This window comes from Semicossyphus pulcher, unplaced genomic scaffold, assembly GCF_022749685.1.
Source record: "Semicossyphus pulcher isolate SPU_LCO1_2020_fin unplaced genomic scaffold, fSemPul1.0.p SCAF_19, whole genome shotgun sequence".
Classification (NCBI taxonomy): domain Eukaryota; kingdom Metazoa; phylum Chordata; class Actinopteri; order Labriformes; family Labridae; genus Semicossyphus; species Semicossyphus pulcher.
Genome location: NW_027211692.1, coordinates 1,051,566 through 1,071,231, shown reverse-complemented (window position 1 = coordinate 1,071,231; position 19,666 = coordinate 1,051,566). Strand labels below are relative to the sequence as shown.

The 19,666-nt window shown below is 44.1% G+C and overlaps 1 protein-coding gene across 3 annotated transcripts in view; it reads left to right on the top strand.

The window, feature by feature from the left end:
* Positions 1–3,232: 3,232 nt before the first annotated feature.
* The window catches only part of exoc3l2b (exocyst complex component 3-like 2b), a 53,204-nt gene continuing 36,770 nt past the window's right edge, over positions 3,233–19,666 (top strand). For 2 of the 3 annotated variants that reach the window (XM_069668273.1, XM_069668275.1), the window contains exon 1: positions 12,209–12,347. The gene's annotated coding sequence lies outside the window, so the exon portion shown is untranslated. Of the gene's footprint in view, positions 3,459–12,208; positions 12,348–19,666 lie in introns of those variants that run through there. The other variant, XM_069668274.1, reaches the window with a different exon arrangement.

Sequence of the window (19,666 nt, the reverse complement as noted above, 5' to 3'; positions counted from 1 at the left end):
GCAGAGAAATGGCAGCAGGTGCTCTGGACTGATGAGTCAGAATGTGAAATATTTGGCTGCAGCAGAAGGCAGTTTGTTCGCCGAAGGGCTGGAGAGCGCTACGATAACGAGTGTCTGCAGGCAGCAGTGAAGCATGCTGGAGGTTCCTTCAAGTTTGGGGCTGCATTTCTGCAAATGGAGTCGTAGATTTGGTCAGGATTAATGGTGTCCTCAATGCTGAGAAATACAGGCAGATACTTATCCATCATGCAATACCATCAGGGAGGCGTATGATTGGCCCCACATGTATTCTGCAGCAGGACAACGACCCCAAACATACAGCCAATGTCATGAAGAACTATCTTCAGCGTGAAGAAGAACAAGAAGTCCTGGAAGTGATGGTATGGCCCCCACAGAGCCCTGATCTCAACATCATGGAGTCTGTCTGGGATGACATGAAGAGACAGAAGGATCTGAGGAAGCCTACATCCACAGCAGATCTGTGGTTAGTTCTCCAACATGTTTGGAACAACCTACCAGCCGAGTTCCTTCAGAAACTGTGTGCAAGTGTACCGAGAAGAACTGATGCTGTTTAGAAGGCAAAGGGTGGTCACACCAGATATTGATCTGATTTAGATTTCTCTTCTGTTCATTCACTGCATTTTGTTCATCGATGGAAATAAACGATTAACACTTCCATTTCTGAAAGCATTCTTAGTTTACAGCATTTTTCACACCTGCCTGAAACTTTTGCACAGTCCTGTATATCAAGGTAAAGATGTTCCTCCAACGAGAGAGTTATGGTGACACAGACACAGCTAGCTGCTAATCGGTGCTAACATGTAAATAAATAATGAGTGTAAACAGTGTGTGAGACGTGTTGGACGGTCTGTTCGTCCAATAAAGCACACACAGATTATCTGTCTGATATTTACATGAACAAATCTCCAAAAGGCTCCAACAGCACAAACACGGCCCAGAGGCTACGTTCAGTGACTGAGTTAGCTGAGGGGACACCTAGCAGACAGCTAGCAGCTCCCAGCTGTCACTCAAAGAGGCCACGCCCCTAATGATGCATCACTTTAAGCCTTAATATAATGTAAACAGGTGAGCTGTATACAGGGTCAAACGGGTCAGAGCGGAGGGGATGTGTGTGTGTGTGTGTGTGTGTGTGTGTGTGTGTGTGCGTGCGTGTGTGTGTGTGTGTGTGTGTGTGTTGGGGCTGCAGGTTCGAGCTGGGTACTGGTCTGTATCTGGGCTGGGCCGCCTCCTGTCTGGCCGTACTGGGAGGATCGATGCTCTGCTGCTCCTGCAGGAAGACGTCCCCCGCCCCCCCTGCAGGGTAAACCCACAGCACCACACAGGGGGCATCTTACATGTAGTACTGGAGTGTGTCCACAGGGGGGCAGTCACACACAGTCATCTTTATCCCAATGCCACAGAGAGTACTGGATTCTTATTGGCTGGAGTGTGGTCGTCCATGATTAAAGGTTGATTCCTGTATTTTTAAACCTGGTCCTTTTTTAAACATATTTTGGGGTCTAAATGACTTAAAGGTAAAAACGTTTGTGAATTACTTCAGTAGATTTCTTCAGCCAGCAGCAGGAAAACAGGCTGCAAAGGCTGTGACGTAATCAGTGGGGAAAAAGCACCTGATCAGAGTACCGAAAATAAATGTTACTGTGCTCTCTTCAAAGCCACCAGAGTCCATTAACAAAAAGGGTCATTTTATGTCACAGAAAACAGGAGTCTTGGTCTATAGCGCTGCTTCAAACGTGTTATTGTGTGTTATACTAATATTGTGTTGGCTATGAGCTAACAATTAAAAACAACAAAAGTCACACAATAACACAAACAAACCAACAAATGGAGACAGAGGTAGAGCAGCAGCTCCTGTGTCCTGTGAGCTTAAATCAGTGTTTTTCTGAATGGAGTCTGGTGTGTTTGCAGAGAGCGATGTAACGTCTGTGTGTGGTTAAAACAATCATCTTCCTCTGTAACAAAAAGGTCTATCTCTGTAGGGATCCTTTCTGTCATGTTGTCACACACTTAGAAGAACAATCTGAGCCTGTCAGTGGAAACAACAAGAACTGTTAGTGGACGTACAGAGTGATCAGATGATCTCACTAAAGTTTCAGGACTTTTGGACTTGAACCTGCTGCACTTGTCTCCTTAGGATATTTAAACTGGATTTTGTGTTTCTGCTGTTTAATTTGGTTGTGAATCTGAAATCTTGTTTTCTGTCCTGCAGGCAGTTTTCATACAACTTCAGCACGACGAGCCGAGGACAGAACATCTACAGAGCAGCTCCGGCCTCCGACAGCGGCAGCTCCAAAGCTTACGTCTGAACGCTGCTGCTTCAGATCCTCCATGCTTTCATTTTGTTAACGCAAAATTCAATGTGTGACGTTTTTTAACTACAGATTTTTATTTTGAAAACCATTCTTTGATTTTTCTTCTTGATGTCATTGTGGACCAGGATAAACAACAGAAAAAAAGCTGCTTCATATAAAAGTTCAAATTATTTCTAGAACTTTCCAAACCACCCTGATTTTTTCTTTTCTTTTGACATGTAGTAAATAAATGTTTTATTCATATGTGCGAGCCCTTTCCTCGACCAAGCAGCTGAACAATACATCAAACTCCATAGAGCCAACAAGCTGCAGTTCCTCTCGTGTCCACTTGAGGCTGTCTCCAGCAGTGAGTCAGTCCCAAAGACGACAATCAATTACGTAAAAGAAATGTTATTTTGATCTGTAAAGTAAGATAGAATTTAGTATAAAACAGTTCTTTAGTCTGTTTTACGTTGTTTTTTTTGCTTTCAATCCTGATTAAAAAAATGTTTTTTCTCTTTTTCTCACTTTTAATTTAGTTGATTTTTTATTAGTGAGTCTTTTTAAGGGGCGCTGCTGTGGTGACGGCAACCTGACCACTCATTAAGTCCAGGGTGTGGTGTGTGTGTGTGTGTGTGTGTGTGTGTGTGTGTGTGTGTGTGTGTGTGTGTGTGTGTGTGTTGGGGGTCGACAGTAGGGGGAGGAAGAGGAAAAGATGACCATTTCCTGATGCAGCTACAAAATAAAACAAACAGGAAACAAGGAGCAGAATTCCCGACGAGGAGCAAGAGGAGAAACCAGTGGAGTCGGACAGAACCAGCAGACAGGAGAACCTAGCAGAACCCAGGAGAACCCAGCAGAACCCAGCAGAACCCAGCAAACAGAGCGGAGAAGGAGGGAACCTGCAGCAGGACAGAAGTGAGAGAAGCCGAGGGGAGAACCAACAGTTAGAGACACTGTGGAGTACAAAGAACCGGCAACAAGCTCCTGACCTGGACTTAAAAACACAGGAACACACACACACACACACACACACACAGGAACACACACACACACACACACAAACACACACGCCGTGGCAGAGATGTCACAGTCTTGAGGAGAAGTTCTGGATTATCACTGAATTAACAAAAAGAGAAGAAAAAGGTAAGAGCTGCTTCATTAATTGTGTGTGTGTGTGTGTGTGTGTGTGTGTGTGTGTGTGTGTGTGTGTGTGTGTGAGCGAGCGTGGGGAAGGATTGAGTCCAGGTCGTCAATACTACCTGATCACTCAGTAAAAGCCACACCAAGGTGAGCCCCAGTGCATGCTGGGAGGAAGTTCTCGTTGTGTAATTAAATGAATCAGACCTGACTTCCTGTTTCAGAACAAACTCATCCAGTCTCTTCTGTGAGGGCAGCTTGATCTTTTTGAAATTCACTTTACCGGCAAAGGCCACCGCCCTGCGACGGTGAGAAGAAACAGGCTGCCAATCCAGACGTCACAACAGAAGTGCTCCAGGCCTGCAGGGGGCGCTCAGTGTAACAGGTTTATTATTGACAGGAGGGAGTAACCACTGCTGAACTCTGCCTGATGTCGGCCCTGAGCACAGTGAAGTGTTGGTGTTAGCTCGTCTAACTAGCAGAGGGGCTTCAGTGTGAGCACAGGGAGGGCAGCAGTGTGGTGGTTTTCTTGCCGGGTTTGGCTCCTGGCCTCGGTGGGCTGAACCCCCTCAGGTCTCTAGAGATGGGCACAAACTGATGCCCGACCTCCCTCTCACTCATCTCCCCCACCGCGTCTTACTCACCGTCGGTGTCAGAGTCCAGGTTAGCCTCTGTTATAAATATGCTGGCTACAGTAACGTTACCATTACTCTCTGTCATCAACTCCACCATCATTCCCCCCGATGCAGCGCGGCGGTCATGTCAACCGTAGCATGCTCGTCTCCTGCCCCCTTTGCTTTGCCCTTTCAGGCCACACCTGCGATACCTCATCAGTAAAGGTAGGAACACCTTAAAGACACTACTCAGGGCTGAGAAAACACCAATACCAATAAGTAATTTCAGTTAGTATTTTGATATATTGAATAATATTGAATTTTCCCCTTGAAATAGAACTTTGAATCGGACATCCGTGAAAGATTGGACAGTCACGCAGAAACATAGAAAGAAATCAAAAACAACATTCAGCTGTCTTCAAAGCAAAGTCAAACTTTAAAGGAAATTACAACAGAAGTTTAAAAAGGATTATTTAGCTCCTTGAGTGTCCTTTCTTTGTTAACGTTCATGTTAATGTAACAGTTCAGAAGGTTCTGCTAAAGGACAACACTTATAACAACAAACTGTTAAAGGAAAAGAGAGAACAGGAGAAGGTGGACGGAGACACAGCAGAGTGAAGACGTCTGTTTCAAAGAAAATCATTTTATTTCTCGTTTTCTCCACATTCAGAGTTTCATGTTTCGTTTCTCGGAGCTGCATGAACGTAAAGAAACCAGCGACAGCAGCAAAATAAACGCCTCAGTCAGACCTGTGACTGTACCGACTTCTCTTTCTGTGACCCACTGACCCGAAGAAACCACAAACACTCCTTTTAAATATCTGCAGCTGCTGATTCAGCTGCACAACTTTCCATTTTCAGGATAATTTCAACACTTTCACCGAGCAAACGAACCGAAACACAAATCTCCAAGTTCCCTGCAGAACATCAGAGACTAAATCAACCGTCAGCATCTTTGTATTGAGAAACATCGTATTAAGACTCCAACTACTAAACTGCTGATGAATTAAAGCGAAGCACAAACAGAGAAGATTCATGTTCTGTATCTATCTGAAATCTACTCAAGGTGCCTTTAATTAAATGATGAAATATATTAATACTTTAGCCTGAAGCATGACGGTTTTTGGGTTGTGCTTCTCATGACAACAATATCTCAAAACCTCCTGGAGGGAGTATCTTCAAATGATGAACTCTCCTGCTGCTTCCAGCTCCTTCAGGCTGACCAGTGCCCAGTGTGATGAGCTGTGAGCTCGGATCAGTACCAGGATTTCTCTGATGGACACCAACTACCGGCATTCTGTCTCAGCTGTGGAGCGCCTGTCCATCTGTCTCCGCTGAGTGGCAGTTTCACTGTATCTAGCAAGTCACGCGTGGGCTGAGATCTGTCTCACTACAGCGCTATGAAGCCACAACAAACAGATGTTACTGAGATTTAATGACAATAAACAGGCTGAGAGGATGCTGAGAGAACTACATCAGGAGGCAGGGTTGTTAAGAGGCTGAGGTCATGCTTTGTCAGGTCTGTCTGCAAGTCGACAAGAAAACAGCTTTAAAATGAGTGTTTTTTGAATGGAGTTTGGTTGGACTTTTTCAATTCAATGTCAGGACATCAGCAGAATCTCAACGCTGACGGGCTTTCATGACACTGCCCAAAAAAAACCCCCATGTTGCATCTTGCATCTTCTTTGCACCAGTGACTGTATATATAGATGGACGACGCGTCTCCATCTGCTCTCATTGTATGGCATTGAAGCCAAAACAGGCCCCATGATAGGCGCTGCCATCTTGTGATGGCGACGTAATTTGGAGCCAGAGTCCGCGCAGTAGAGATCGGCGGATGGCGCTGCCGTAGCCGCTAACCAAAACACACACTTAACTTACCGAAAAACAGCACGGATCCCCTCGCCGGCGTGTTTAACAGCAGAACAGCTTCTTGTGTTGGTCTGAGGTTAAAGTTCACCGGTATGGAAACTTCAATGACTGTAGTGATTGTTTTAGTTTCCTCTTGCCGTTTGTCCCCCACTCTGCTAATCTGGAACTGATCGGCTGCAGGAGCTGTATTAGTCAACAGAGCTGTCAATCATGAGGTCACACCCCCTTTTTATAGCATCAAATAACTAATTAAAAATAAACGTGTCAGAAAAATGAACACTGTGACATAAATCAGCAGGATAAGAACTAACTATAACGACAGAAACCATGTTTGAGAAAAATGTATTTGACGTGTATTTTGATTTTATAGTTTGACTCATGTCCCATCTGTTAACATGGAGGAGGCGGGCTTTCTGAGCTATACTGCAGCCAGTCAGCAGGGGGCGACAGAGAGGTTTTGGCTTCACCTGTGGGGAAGCTGTCATGTCGGCCATCTTTTTATACAGTCTGTGTTTTGAACACATCTAGAGAGTCTCGGGGTGAACTTATTCCTGCATGTACTGATTTAGGAGGTGAGACAGTGTCGAGAAACTGGAGAGATTTAGACGGAGCTGTGGACACTGAGAAGGCTTGCAGAGTGAATATGTGTGTGTGTGTGTGTGTGTGTGTGTGTGTGTGTGTGTGTGCAGGGATGTTGAACACAGTTATGTAACAGCCCTCATGGAGCAGCGATCAGAGAGGAGCGGGGAAAGATGACTCTGAGATAAAGATATCAGATGTCTCTCCACGGCACACAGACACACATGAGGACGTCCTCTGTGATTAATGCACGAGGTCCCCTCATGGGCAGCTTTGCACACACACACACACACACACACACACAGACCCAAGTGGTAGGGGTCGGTGTGTGTGTGTTTAGCGTGTGTGTATGTATACACCACGTTGTTGGGACATACAGTAAGTCTGTTTATAAATTACGGGGACTCGCTTTCCTCAAAGGGACGTGATCCGTCTCCATATTATTAATCAGTAAATCTTTGGTGAAGTTTAGTAACAGTGGTTATGGTTGTGGCTAATGTCCAGGAAATGAATGACCTTTGACCTGTGTTGAAAGCAGAGTTAATGAGTATTGTGTCAGCTCTTTGTGAGGTGTGTGTGTGTTTACCAGATGACTGATGACTCCCAGCTACAGGAATGTGCGCACACACACACAAACACACACAGTGTTGGAGTAACGCTGTTGTTGAATGAAGTTATTTCTGTCAGGAAATGATCAGGAGACAGAGATTAATCAGAACAAATAACAGGAAGAAGTTTGAGATAGAAAGTGAGGGTGTGACTGAGACCTGACCTGGACCCTCGTTCTTCTGCTGCTTTGTGGTTCATGAGGAACTCTCAGGTGACCATGTTTAGAAAAGAAGCGAGTCGAGGAGAACTGGACGGGGTTTCATTACAGCTCAAACATCACGACACACTGCTCCACATGCTGCTGATAAAACGGGAATTTAGCTGCAGTTTGAACCTAAAACCCCACAGACGATAAAAACACGTTCCAGTTTCACTGCAGAAACTCAAAGTCATGTTTTCATCACCAGACGTGTTTTAAGTGCTTCAAGTGTGTGAAGTTGTGCAACCCTCAGGCCGCAGAGTGCAGGACACACTGTTTCATATTTTAATATACAGCTGTTTCCTGTCATTTACTGCTACTTTATATAAGTGTGATGTTTTTATTGTTTATTTTATTCACATTTGACATCTTTGACAGTGGGAGTTCTGTTCGTCTCTGTTCATGTTCTTACACCAAAACAAGTTCCTTTATGCAGTGCTGTGGCCAAGTCAGCTTTGCTCAAGTCCCAAGCAGGTCTCGAGTCATTTGGTCCAAGTCTCAAACAAGTCTCGAGTCATTTGGTCCAAGTCTCAAACAAGTCTCGAGTCATTTGGTCCAAGTCTCAAACAAGTCTCGAGTCATTTGGTCCAAGTCTCAAACAAGCCTCGAGTCATTTGGTCCAAGTCTCAAGCAAGTCTCGAGTCATTTGGTCCAAGTCTCAAGCAAGTCTCGAGTCATTTGGTCCAAGTCTCAAACAAGTCTCGAGTCATTTGGTCCAAGTCTCAAGCAAGTCTCGAGTCATTTGGTCCAAGTCTCAAACAAGTCTCGAGTCATTTGGTCCAAGTCTCAAGCAAGTCTCGAGTCATTTGGTCCAAGTCTCAAACAAGTCTCGAGTCATTTGGTCCAAGTCTCAAACAAGTCTCGAGTCATTTGGTCCATGTCTCAAGCAAGTCTCGAGTCATTTGGTCCAAGTCTCAAGCAAGTCTCGAGTCATTTGGTCCAAGTCTCAAACAAGTCTCGAGTCATTTGGTCCAAGTCTCAAGCAAGTCTCAAGTCATTTGGTTCAAGTCTCAAACAAGTCTCGAGTCATTTGGTCCAAGTCTCAAACAAGTCTCAAGTCATTTGGTCCAAGTCCCAAGTAAATCTCAAGTCATTTGGTCCAAGTCTCAAACAAGTCTTGAGTCATTTGGTCCAAGTCTCAAGCAAGTCTCGAGTCATTTGGTCCAAGTCTCAAACAAGTCTCGAGTCATTTGGTCCAAGTCTCAAGCAAGTCTCAAGTCATTTGGTTCAAGTCTCAAACAAGTCTCGAGTCATTTGGTCCAAGTCTCAAACAAGTCTCAAGTCATTTGGTCCAAGTCCCAAGTAAATCTCAAGTCATTTGGTCCAAGTCTCAAACAAGTCTCGAGTCATTTGGTCCAAGTCTCAAGCAAGTCTCGAGTCATTTGGTCCAAGTCTCAAACAAGTCTCGAGTCATTTGGTCCAAGTCTCAAGCAAGTCTCGAGTCATTTGGTCCAAGTCTCAAACAAGTCTCGAGTCATTTGGTCCAAGTCTCAAGCAAGTCTCGAGTCATTTGGTCCAAGTCTCAAACAAGTCTCGAGTCATTTGGTCCAAGTCTCAAACAAGTCTCGAGTCATTTGGTCCATGTCTCAAGCAAGTCTCGAGTCATTTGGTCCAAGTCTCAAGCAAGTCTCGAGTCATTTGGTCCAAGTCTCAAACAAGTCTCGAGTCATTTGGTCCAAGTCTCAAGCAAGTCTCAAGTCATTTGGTTCAAGTCTCAAACAAGTCTCGAGTCATTTGGTCCAAGTCTCAAACAAGTCTCAAGTCATTTGGTCCAAGTCCCAAGTAAATCTCAAGTCATTTGGTCCAAGTCTCAAACAAGCCTCGAGTCATTTGGTCCAAGTCTCAAACAAGCCTCGAGTCATTTGGTCCAAGTCTCAAACAAGCCTCGAGTCATTTGGTCCAAGTCTCAAGCAAGTCTCGAGTCATTTGGTCCAAGTCTCAAGCAAGTCTCGAGTCATTTGGTCCAAGTCTCAAACAAGTCTCGAGTCATTTGGTCCAAGTCTCAAGCAAGTCTCGAGTCATTTGGTCCAAGTCTCAAGCAAGTCTCGAGTCATTTGGTCCAAGTCTCAAACAAGTCTCGAGTCATTTGGTCCAAATCTCAAGCAAGTCTCGAGTCATTTGGTCCAAGTCTCAAACAAGTCTCGAGTCATTTGGTCCAAGTCTCAAACAAGTCTCGAGTCATTTGGTCCATGTCTCAAGCAAGTCTCGAGTCATTTGGTCCAAGTCTCAAGCAAGTCTCGAGTCATTTGGTCCAAGTCTCAAACAAGTCTCGAGTCATTTGGTCCAAGTCTCAAGCAAGTCTCAAGTCATTTGGTTCAAGTCTCAAACAAGTCTCGAGTCATTTGGTCCAAGTCTCAAACAAGTCTCAAGTCATTTGGTCCAAGTCCCAAGTAAATCTCAAGTCATTTGGTCCAAGTCTCAAGCAAGTCTCGAGTCATTTGGTCCAAGTCTCAAACAAGTCTCGAGTCATTTGGTCCAAGTCTCAAGCAAGTCTCAAGTCATTTGGTTCAAGTCTCAAACAAGTCTCGAGTCATTTGGTCCAAGTCTCAAACAAGTCTCAAGTCATTTGGTCCAAGTCCCAAGTAAATCTCAAGTCATTTGGTCCAAGTCTCAAACAAGTCTTGAGTCATTTGGTCCAAGTCTCAAACAAGTCTCGAGTCATTTGGTCCAAGTCTCAAGCAAGTCTCGAGTCATTTTTTCTTGGGCAAGTTGAGTCAAGTCACAGGTTATGTCAAGTCAAGTCAAGTCAAGTCCTTAGTTAAGACAAGTCAAGTCCCAAGTCAAGTCACTTTCACCCAACATCCAGCACTCTTACCTGTAGTATCCGCTCTTTATAAAGAGAAAACACAAGGTGTTAGCAGCCCGTCTAATAATGATATTATTGGCCGGTTTATATAACCTGTTCAAACAGTCTGACAGTGATTGTATCTGTGTTATCTTGGCACAGATGCAGCCATGATGACGGTCTGCTCTGAGACCGTGTTGATCATCATTACTATGCTGTTCTTGCTAATCCTTACACTTGTGTACCACTATCATTGGCATCATAACCATAAGTATGGATTATTTGTTCGAGGAGTTTGACTGACAGCCAGTCATCCAATCATGACAGTCACATACGGGGAGCTCTTTGAGTCCAATCATGACTCCCGGTCTGCGCTGGTACAGACTTCTTAGTTAGACAGAAACTTTGAATTTGATCATTTTATATTTAACAGCTAACATTCAAACTTATGAACACACGCAAGTCATCCAAGTCATCATGCCTCAAGTCAAGTCAAGTCGCAAGTCATCAAAACAGTGACTCGAGTCCAAGTCACCAAGTCTCAAGTCCACATCTCTGCCTTTATGTGTAAACTTACCTGTTAATAAATCTGATTCTGATACACAAAGCTGATAACTGAATAACGAGTGATTATTGTGTTGTGTTACTGTTTATTTCTAATAAACATCGAAACAGGCTGTAACGGCTGCAACATAATCCTTGATGGGTCAAAGGTCGTCCACTAAAAGTTCTTGTTGTTTCCACTGACAGGCTCAGATTGTTCTTCTAAGTGTGTGACAACATGACAGAAAGGATCCCTACAGAGATAGACCTTTTTGTTACAGAGGAAGATGATTGTTTTAACCACACACAGACGTTACATCGCTCTCTGCACACACACCAGACTTCATTCAGAAAAACACTGATTTTAGCTCCTAAAACCAGGGTGTGAAATAAAGGGGATCTCGGGGGGTCTGAGACCCCTTGATTGACACTTGAGACCGCCTGAAAGCCTCAACAGAAGCATATTTGGGGGGTCTCTGGAAAAATCTTTAAAATATTATTTGTTGCTTTCAACTGTAACTAAAAACGTATTTTCAAAAGCTTGCTATGTCCAGTATCTGTGATTTAAAAACAGCCTACAGAAAGTATTGTTGTGGTGGTGTTTCCTACTGTAGCATATTGTAATTGAATACGCGGTTGTTTCTGGTGAGGCCTTCCTCCAAGGGTGGCGCTGTTGCAAATGGTCTGCAATCCATGTGTAGTTTACAGAACCCAAAATACCTCGTACTGACTGCAAAGCTGTGGATTTGTTTCTGCTTCAACTTCATGGTGACACTCGGTGAAAAATACATGAGAGAGTTCATTACTCGTGTACTTTGGTTTCACTTCTAAAAAGCTGAACCAGAATTACAACATAGCTAACACTGGGGCATCTGCACTTACTACATGCACAGGGGAGTTGGGGGCCCCTCTCCTGCCTGTCACTCCCCAGAACCAGGTCAGTTTGAGGTTAAGAGATCCCCTCAGGGAGACAGAGGTGATGCGGTGGCAGCTAAGCAGGTGGGCGAGTGGAAAGCCTTGTCTTGACATCAAAGCTGGAAAGTTAGGGTGTTTAGTGTGTCGGCAAACAAAGAGCTTGCTGCTCTCAGGAAATGAGACTGATGCGTCCATGAAAGTTTATTTATTGCATATTGAGTCTGTGTAAGACATCAGCATAATGCTAGAGCCCTACAGTAGGTGGGGGGGCCCTGATTGCCACTAGGTATTTTGCACACACAGGTGTTGTTGCTCTACCAGTTAGTTTGTCTTATTTGAGATGAGTCTGTCCTCCACCTGCCCTGAAATGTCCTCTCCTTGAATTTAAATGTAGATTCTTCTGTATCAAGAAAGTTTTGGATGTACAAAGTTTAAAGAATAATGTTTCGGATCTTTTCAGTCAAAGAAGAAGCAAAAGAAAAGCTTAAATGTCTAACTGTAGCTGAATCACCACTTCAAGCTTGTTTTCTGCGCCACCCCTGATTAATTTCGACATTTCCAACCGCCCCTGAACGCAGCACGGTGCAGCGGGTCCTTCCCTGTCTCTGGGTTGACTTGCAGACTTGTTGAGCTGAGTGTGTGCACGCAGCTGATGAGCAGCAGGTCGGAGCTCCACGTTTTCTCCGGGAACCTTTTGACTCCGTGTCCGCCGCTTGTGACGCTTCAGCCCGGCTTCTGAGGACGGTTTGTGCCGCTGATCCGCCACCATGACTCCCCACCGTGAGTACACAAACCCGGCTGGTGATGGAGGGATCAAACGCTTTATTAACAACGTTTTAATCCGCAGGGAGTTTAAAATGTATGAAAGTTTAATACAAAAAAACTTTTTAATTTTAAGAATCAGGCATTATTACGAAAAGCATAAGAGCTGCAACAGAAACATTTACATCTTTAAAGATTTATCAAATGTTAGAATTGGGTTTAAATGCCCTTCAGTAAAGCCCAAGGTGACGCGTTCAAATGTCCACAAATAGAGTTTAACTGGAATAAATTACAGAGTCTTCCTTATTTTTCCCCCCGAAAAAATGACTCAAACTTGTAAACGAAAAACAAACTAGTTTGATTCGGTGGATTAATCGATCAGTGTGATTGATTTAGTTTTAGAGAGCCCGTCTGCGTGTCTAGAGCAGATGTTTGACATGTTTTCTGTGAGAGTTTGGTTCTGGAGTCCGTTTGCAGGATTTCACTGGTTCGTTGAGGTGTGAAGGTTTCTGCAGTGACGTGACCTCGTCAGGTCCTCCGACTGATTGTGATAAACGCTGACTCTGCACAGTTTGTCTCCGAGTGACTTTGAGAAGGTGCGTTTAGGGCCGCAGGAAGTATCACTGATTAACAGACTCTTGGTTGAAGATTGTTTCATGTAGAAGGAGCCGAGTTAGAGGTCAGAACGTCAGCTGTGCAATGAAACATTAGAAGGGGAATTATGGTATTTTTAAACATATTTTGGGGTCTAAATGACGAAAACAAATTTTAGAATTGCTCAAGTAAAGTGCCCCAGCACTCAGCAGTGAAACAGGCTGTAATGGCTGCAACATAATCCTTGATGGGTCAAAGGTCGTCCACTAAAAGTTCTTGTTGTTTCCACTGACAGGCTCAGATTGTTATTCTAAGTGTGTGACAACATGACAGAAAGGATCCCTACAGAGATAGACCTTTTTGTTACAGAGGAAGATGATTGTTTTAACCACACACAGACGTTACATCGCTCTCTGCAGACACACCAGACTCCATTCAGAAAAACACTGATTTAAGCTCACGGAACACAGGAGTTTGTGGTCTACCACCGCCTCCATCGGTTAGTCTGTTTATGTTATTGCGTAACTTTGGTGTTTTAATTTGTTCGTTCTGCTTCAACACAATAATTGTGTATCACACAGTATAAACCTTTTTACACTGCGGGTCCACCTCAGCGCTGTAACGAAGCTCCGCCGTCATGCGGCCTTTGCCAAGGCAAGGAACATAACAGAGGCGTAATAATCCTGCCTTAAAATGGCAGTGTAAGGGGCTAGTAACTAAAACAGAGGTTCTGTGAGCTTAAATCAGCCTGTTTCACTGCTGCAGGATGAACACATCTACTGGAGACACTCACACACTTTGTGCATCCGTTAATTTAGACACAAAATATATTAGAAATAGGGCCCAGGTTTAAAAACACCAGATGTATCCTTTGTAGCTCTCGTGCTGCGTTCACTGACACATTCTCAGAGGTTTCCACATAGTTCACTGATGTGCAGCCTGCTGACTCACAGTGTGTGTGTGTGTGTGTGTGTGTGTGTGTGTTAACGTAAGCTGCAGACAAACAGAAGAATGTGGAGGGATCAAAGTCTCACTCTCTCTTAATCCATCCATCACTCCATTATTCATCTGTCTGTCCTTTCTCTTCTCCGCCCTCCTCCTCCTCCTCGTCTTCATCACACTGAAACACTGATGGATGAATGAAAATTATAAACTGGACTGAAGTAAGTCACACTGCTGACTGGAGCATTTTAACTTCCTGTTGAACAACTAAAATAAAGAAACAGAAGTAATGTTCGAGGGTGAACCTCTTTGACCTTTGACCCGTTTTACTGTTGGTCATCTGTCCTGTTGGCGACCTGCACTGAGTCCATTTTTACAAGTGACCTGCTTCACGTGAAAGTCCTTCAAAGGACGTGAAAATCACTCTTTATCTGTAAACTTCTCTATATTTACATGTTAGACACTGAGATTATCGCCACACACACACACGCACGCACGCACACACGCACACACACACACGCACACACACACACACACACACACACACACACACACAGACCTTTGTCAGTTAAAGTTTTACTGATCAGTTATAAAACCTGATGGAAAAGAACAGACAGAACAGACACACCCTGACTGTGAGCTGAATTTATGACCCTCAACAACGTTCACGACCAGCAGAGGAGGAAGCACTCACACCGTTTACTGAAGTGAAAGTATTAATACACAAATACAAAAACACATTTATATCAAATACACAAAGTTCTTGTGTGTGACAACATGACAGAAAGGATCCCTACAGAGAGAGACCTTTTTGTTACAGAGGAAGATGATTGTTTTAACCACACACAGACGTTACATCGCTCTCTGCAAACACACCAGACTCCATTCAGAAAAACACTGATTTAAGCTCACAGGACAGGAGCTGCTGCTCTACCTCTGCTTCAAGTTTGTTCTGGTTACAAAAGTTTTGTGTTTCGTCCAAACTAAACATTTGGAACTCTAAGGTCACCAAATAACACAAACAAACTAACCGATCAATCAAGTCAGCAGTTAACAACTCCCTTATTCTGCAGGTAAAATTACTGTTTTTGTCAATGGAGTCTGGTGGCTTTGAAGAGAGTGATGTAACATCTGTTTGTGGTTGAAAAAAAGGACCAAAGGCAATTCCAAAACTGTTTGTACCTATTAGTCATTTAAAAAGACCTGATTCTCCTGAACGCATCCATAAAAGAAATAACAACAAACAAATAATAAACAATGAAGATGAACTTTTAGCTAAATTGTTTTTAATGAGCGCTGATCTACTGACAGTAACGTGTTCCACCTGAAGCAGTGAAACAGGTCCGACACGCTGCTGATGCTGCAGGTTCAGGTGTTTATGTTTAGGTGTCAGATCAGGTGTCACATCAGTTCAGGTGTGGACAGCTGTCAGGTTGTTAAAGTAGTCTGATCACCTGCACAAGGCTAAGTGTAGTTAGCCTCTTCTGTTGTTAGCCTGTAACCTGTTAGTGGCTGAGAGTTAGTGGTTGTGAAACTTCCGAATGTTACAGAGTTCAGTGGTTCTGTTCGTGGACGCTCCATGGTCCAGTCTACATCCAAAATCTGCACACTCAAAACGTTCACTATGCTAATGCTAAAACTAGCATATGCTAAACTGTGAGCTGTCGCTTTCCTTTTCAGACTGTTTGCTTCATCTGAGCGCCGAGTTTGTTTCTTCTTCTTTGGATTTTCACTTCTTGTTGAAGTTGTATCTGTAGTCATCCATCTTTTCTTTGTTTGTTCAGCCATAGTAGATTACTGTTTACTCGCAACACTTGCAGAGAGCGGGAAAGCAGCCGCTTAGCTCCGCCTACCCTCTCTGGCAGACCAACCACTGCTGGCTGATGGAAAACGCGTCACTAACTGGGCGCCGCCACAGACACCCAGCCCATAATAATACTATATACTGCAGATGCAAAGGCTTTCATCAGTGGGCCATCGGCTCAGTCACCATGTGTTACCTCATTCAGAGAGAGAGAGAGACTTACAGACATTTATTTACATAGAAAAGTTTGAGATTGTATCTTTGAGTCAAGTATGAAAAGTCAGTTTGTTTACATAATTAACCTTACATAAGTTGGTCAAGTAGGGCGGCACGGTGGAGCAGTGGTTGGCACTGTGACCTCACAGCTAGAAGGTTCCTGGTTTGAATCCCGGTTCAGACGTAGTGGGCCTGTCTGTGTGGAGTCTGCATGTTCTCCCCTGCTTCCTCCCACAGTCCAAACACATGCTCGTTAGGTTAGGCAACCCTGCCTCTCGCCCAGCAACAGACTGGACCCCCCCCGCCACCCTGAACAGGATACGTGGTTTAGATAATGGATGGATGAAGGGGGAACAAACGTCATTATCTGGATCTGTTTATTTAACAGAATTATTGTGAAAATGTTCTGAACGTTTCACCTCTCTCTCTTTTTTTACAATAATAACAAGCAGCTTTGGTTTCGTTGTTTCATCACATCATTTGGTTTCTGACGAACACCATGTTGTGGAGGTGTGAGGTTTGGAGGCGGCGCTTTGGGTCATATTTATTGTTAAATAATAGAGAACAGTTTTTATACGAGATCTGAAGCTTTAATTCGACTCACGTGGAAATAAACTGAACATCTTTGGATCTTCAAACAAACAAAAACAAGAATGAATCAGTGAGTTGATGAAGATGAATTGAGCGGTCGCTTCACTGAAGCCTCTTCTATCAACACGTAGAAATTGTTCCAAGCTTTGATAGATGACTTCAAACTGGATTCCCAGCCTGTCGTCCAAACGTACAAGCCTCAGCTGGACACGATCTCTCTCCAGCTTCACGCTCTCCATCGCTCGTATGTCGTCAGTCCATTTACTCAGCAACACGCATTCCTCTCTGTGGGGAAAAGATAATATTACATTTTCTCCACAGCTGTTTCCCCTCATGAATGATGCTGAGAAGGCAGTTTTTACTTAATGAGAGCCAGATGCATCGTGGGTAACTGTTACCTCACTCGGATTGGGCTGCGATATCTGAACCGTTTGACAAAGAGTTAACTCGTTTCTGTGAACGTCCTCGTGTTGTTCAGTCTTTCTGCTCGTCCCCTCACTGCCAGTCCGTCAGTCTGTCCTCCGCCTGCAGGCAAGCTTGTGCAGCCGCCTGTTTCCTGGATGTCACAGTGAAGTCTGTCCTCTGTGTCCTGACTGTTAACGCTCCTTCTGTCAGGGCCAAAAAATGTCTCCTCATATCTGATCGGCAAAGAAGCAACAGCTCCTCCAAAGTAAAAGCCTTTTAAAACAGCACAAATGTTGATCCCTGACTCTGTAAGCGGGTCATGTTTGTTCATCATCAACACCAGTGTAGCCTGTTAGCATGCTAACAACAGCTAATAAGTAGTTAAAAAGTAAAACACAGTTATAGTTGTGCAGGTATTACGTCATAAGTATTGGACACATTAAAATGTTGGCAGTAGAGGAAACATCAGATGATCAGCACAGTTCCTCCTCAGGAGAACATGAACGTCTGAACGACCCGAATCTGTCATCGTTCAGGAGAGCACAAATCATACGAGGAGCCACCCTTCCTTTAACGTCGATGAAAAAGAGGCCGATGAAAAGTTCAGAGGGAGGATGTAGAAAGATATCTAAAAATGATTCTTTCATTCTGGATGTTGCTTATTTATTATTATTGACTGTTTTATTTTGAAATTTTACCGAGTCGCTGCACATTTATTATTGCTAAAGGCTGGCGCTCAAACGAGACTTTAGAGTAAACAAACATGGCGACGACGGGCAGGAAGAATTGTCGATGATCGTTTTTGGACTTTTTACTGAAAATTCAGGAATAAAAAAGAACAAACTGTGATGAAGTGGTGGAGACGGCGTGAACACGGGCTGCACATGTTACTTATGCTGCACGATTGCTTTTGTTGCCATGGCTGCGGTTGTTGTGCTTCCTGCTTCAGTCAGCTTGCGTCCTGATTGGCTATTGCTTCGTTCCACGTGACAATCCGCGGAGTGCGTGCTTGGCTGTCCTCGGGGTTCCCCCACACACAACAGGATATCAGATCCTAAATATGTTTTGAAATCGGTGCGGCCACAACATTCATCTGAGCAGATCGGGGGAAGTAAAATCACTCTAACATCACGGCACAGGAACATCTGCAGAGATCCTCTTTAGAACCATCAGAACATCAGGACTTTGTCGACTTTAGTCTGAATCAGGCCCAAAATCAGCCTGATTATCTTGTAGTGCGCACCCCGCCTCACTTACACTAACTCAAAGCTCAGGGCCGCTGACCAGGCTGCTGTGTTTGACAGTAAAGAGTGGGAACGTGCAGGCCAGATACTAAAGCGTTACGTTGTGTTGGCTGATGTCCGGTCTGCTCTGATTGAGGTGGTTAAGATTTAAGGAGGATGGGGTCGTTGGAGTCTGACCCCCGCCCCGCTCCAGCTGCTCCCCCAGGATGGTGACCTAATCCTGGTGATCATTTAACACCAATCATCAATCATCGTGGATCAGCTCAGCCGGTCTGAGACGACTCAAAGACGCCGCCGCAGAGAGGTGGCTGATGGGACTTTGGAGCCACTAAAGTTCTTTTATTATCAGAGACGCTCTCGTCAATCATCTACTCTGATGGTCCTTCAGTGGAAACACTCTGAGCTGTGATCTGTTCAGGACTGTGAGCCTGCAGGGCCGTCTGAGCTGAAACATTTCAGTCAAACTCACATTGTTCAGTGATATATTTTGGCTTACTTTGTCCGTATTGTGCTCTTATTTTGAAATGTAGGGAACTACGGGAGCTTGTTTGCAGGAGTATTGGACGAGGCACCTCCTGTTTAGGTTATAGTTTTTTACAATTTCTTAGAAAAATGTCCTGTTGCAATTTTTATCTCCTGCTTTCTGCATTTTTATGATTTAATAGTTCAACATTCAGAAAAATATCCTGAAGTCTGTTTGTTCGTTCACATGACAGTCAGTGACTCTGCGGAGGATGAGCTGGGCGGATGGATACACTGTTGTTTGTCAAGAAATAGTTCTAGCTGTTCTTTGACTTTGAAAAGACAAAAAGTTAGTAATGTCAGGCTAGCTGTTACCCTCTGTTCCCAGTCTTTATGCTAAGCTAGGCTAACCACACCCTGACTTCAGACTGCTTATCACAAAGATATGGGAATGAACAATTTAACGATCCATGAATTCATTATTTTAGATGATGAAATCATAACAGAGGCTCTAATGAAAGACACTATCCAGATGCATTGTGGGAAATGTAGGATCCAGTGTTTCTGGACTTATAGACCTCTTGTATCTGTTTCTGTCTGATACATTTATGGATGTGAGAGTGGGATTTCAGAACGATTTCAGAGCCCAGCTGACGTCCATCGGTGTGCAGCGTGTGTGTGTGTGTGTGTGTGTGTGTGTGTGTGTGCAGCCACACTGACGTCTGTTCGTCCACAAACATGTTGAGAAACATGTTTCTACATCAAACTGTCCACTTATCATTCCAGCAGATTTACCAGCAGAGTCCCAGTAAAATTCCACCTCTGCTCGCAGACAGACTGTGTGTGTGTAAACACAACACAGATGATCTCTGTGTGTCTGTGTGTGTCTGTGTATATGTGTGTGCGTGTGTGTGACGCCAATGAACACATTCAGCTAGAGTCAAAACCCTGCTGTGCTAGTTAGCTTTAGCAGGAGTTTGGATTGGAGTTGTAGCTTCTGCAGGATGTGATGTGGAACAACGAGCTGAAAGTGTTAGATTGAAATGTTTTTTTCCCCACACACATTAAAGCAAGAAATG